This window comes from Helianthus annuus, chromosome 4, assembly GCF_002127325.2.
Source record: "Helianthus annuus cultivar XRQ/B chromosome 4, HanXRQr2.0-SUNRISE, whole genome shotgun sequence".
NCBI classification, from domain to species: Eukaryota; Viridiplantae; Streptophyta; class Magnoliopsida; order Asterales; family Asteraceae; genus Helianthus; species Helianthus annuus.
The window spans coordinates 157,848,824-157,852,084 of NC_035436.2; positions in this window are offsets into that span (position 1 = coordinate 157,848,824).

A 3,261-nucleotide genomic window follows, 5' to 3' on the forward strand; every position below is an offset into this window, starting at 1 on the left:
CTTCAAGTATTTTACTTTACATCAAGAGGGTTCGAAACCAAAGTAATATCCATCTTAGATTGATCGACTTTCTATCTTTTCTTTTTATGATCATGCTTTAACTCATCTTTGTTAATTTTACTTTGAATTACACCGAACCTCTCTTTAATGATTAACTAAACAACAATGATGTTCAACTATCGAGAGCTACAATGTTCGTGGATCGCTAATTAGTTCCTGACTAAACTATACTACGTCATGGTAGGTACCATCGCCTTATTATGTGTAGTTGTGTTAAGCGTATTAGACAATTTTTAGAAACTTAAAACAACTATTTGGGTTAGTGAAACTTTTCAAAATTATATACACCAATACACATCAAATTATATACACATAAGTTTTAAGAAAAGATTCATTGACACATCAAAACTCTACTAGAGATATTTTTATAAGCAAACGTATTACATTAAGTTGCAATTTGATTATTTCTATGTTTACAGAAAAGTGAAAGAAATTATCTAGAAGACGATTGTAATTATTTGATAAATATTTGTATTTTACAAAACTAAATAACTCAATTTTGAAGGTAGCTTTTGCCCAATGGACTAGACATGAATGACATGTCAACAATATTGAAGCAATAATAGTGATATAGTTTGGAATTTTTAAAGGGGCCACCACACTTTTAATTGGCATTGGGTCCCATTACAATTATATAGAGACAACTTTTTTGAAAATAACAATCAAGTTTGGCCCATGTTTCCTATATCTAAGTGTTTTATCAAGGTTATTTGTGTTTTCAATTATTATGCTACTAGTTCAAAACAAAATATGATTTAACGTTGTTACACAAATGTCAAATACGAAATAAGTGGGTCATATACCGCAACGAAACTTGGGATGTTAAAGGGATACATTGACCCTCTGGTCACTAGGATTCATCGAATTGTTTTTTTTTTTTTTATAAAAATACAACCTTTTTAAAAAAACATAAATTGTACTCTTTAGTCGTTGTTAATAGATAAGAACACGACTCTTGATCTTAAAACACAACTTAAAACTGTTAACATGTTCAAATGCAGATTTGAAAGGTTGAGTTATTCGACTTCCGATTTTTTATTTCTTTTATAAATAGTTAATCAATTGTATATATTATATACATATACATACATTGTTATGTTTTTTTTATGATTCCATATGGAAAAAGGGTGGAAATGATGGAAATAATTGTCAAGAAAAAGGCAGCCAAAAAGATGTCATTTAAGTGAGAGAAACTGAAATTCCTCAAAAAGGCAAAGCCAATCCCAACATTTAAGATGCTTGTTAATTTTATTGTTTTCATTTTTAACTTTTATAGTACAAAGATTTTGAGCCCCATAAAACCTTACAACTAACATGTTATACCATTGACTCACAACAACCCTCTTTGTATTATATAATTTAAAAAAGTTTAAGCTGATAATTAATGTTTAAGAAAATATTGAAGTAATAGTATAGTATCTTTTAATAACATTAAGAATTTGTTATTAGATAAAACTTATAAGACTCATCAATACTTTGTTAATCAATAAAAACATGTAAAGTAAAGCTTTCTATCGTCAGATCAGACCATTAGTCAAGTTAAAAATAGTCGCCTCCGATCTTGCAGATTGTTTGGTATGGGTTTATATTTGTGTAGAAATTATTGGGTGTTGCATGCAAAACTAAATGAATACTCTCCTTAATAGTTAAGATATATAATTAACATTCAAAGTTTACAAATATTATATTAAGGGACAAGTGATTTTGGAAGACATGAGGATCTAAGACTTTCAGAAAATATAATGGGTTACAGAATCAAGAAAATATTACAAAATATGATGCACAAGTTAGTATCAGTGCAAATGGGAAATCTCACTTGAAGGGATCTTGTACTCTCCTTTTTGGAAATTTTCTTTTTATCCTTTTCTTCGGACAATTTTAATTAGTTTCAATTAAATTAATTTAGTAATCATGATTTAATCTAACAAAACAAACAAAACATATGATTTTTAACGGTTTCTTAAACAAAGCTAATATTTCGTAAATGTGTTTTCAAAAACATCGTTCGTGGCGGATAATAATTAAAATTAAGTTCACGTACAAAGTGTCTTATTGTACAAAACGTACGAAAGATATGTAAAAGCCAAAAAACGTGGTGACATTTCCGTAATTATTTACTCGTAGAGTAATTATCAAAATTACTTTACAAATGATCTTGTAGGGTAATTTTGATCATGCAGAGTAATTTTGTAAAATGTTCATATAGCGTAATTATAATCTTGTAGAGTAATTTTGTAGAGTATCATAATTACTCTACAAATGATATTGTATGTTAATTTTGATCTTGTAAGGCATTTTTGTAGAGTATCTTAATTACTCTACAAATGATTTTGTAGAGTAATTTTGAATTATATGTTGTTTGATAAACTTGCAGAGTAATTTTGATACACTTGTAGAGTAATTTTGATAATTACGCTACAAGATCAAAATTACTCTACAAGAACATTTTACAAAATAACTCTACAAGATCAAAACTACCCTACAAGAACATTTGTAGAGTAATTTTGATAATTACTCTACAAGTAAATAATTACGAAAATGCCACCACGTTTTTTCAGCAAAACACTCAGTTCGTACGTTTTATATGTTAAAGTTATTTGTATTTGATCTTTTGTCATAATAATTAAGGACTGATACTTTAAGTGTTTTCCCGCTCTCCCCAGTCTTTTTTATTTGGGCCATTGGTAGAAGGTGGGGAACAAATGGTGCAAACCTAAAAAAATATGAACTAATATGTGATTATGTGTATATGACATCCTAGAAAATGTCTAGTTTTGTGATATTTTTTTCTATGTTTCAAGGCTTTAACTCATAATCCAAACACTTGTATTTACCGCTTCAGCACATATAATGTTAAAAATGTAAAATACATATAAATTACATACATTTGCCTCTTTCTTTCAAAAATTTCTTTTAGGCATACTTAATCACATCCTAAACTCTTGCTCGGTTGGACCGATACAAAAAAAAAAAAAAAAAACGCTTGAGGTCATCAAGGAGGATTCATATCTCTGGATGCGTTACAGAAAGAAGTCGGCTTCTATTGACTGGAACAAATGGTCTGATTTTAACATTATTGAGCTGTTGTAATGTAGCATGTCCTTGTTTGTCGCTTTGCTTTTGTTGTTTGTTGTTTCGTTCTAGCTCCTTGCTGGGTTCTATATATATATATATATAGATCTTTCGCCGCGTTCAAAAAAA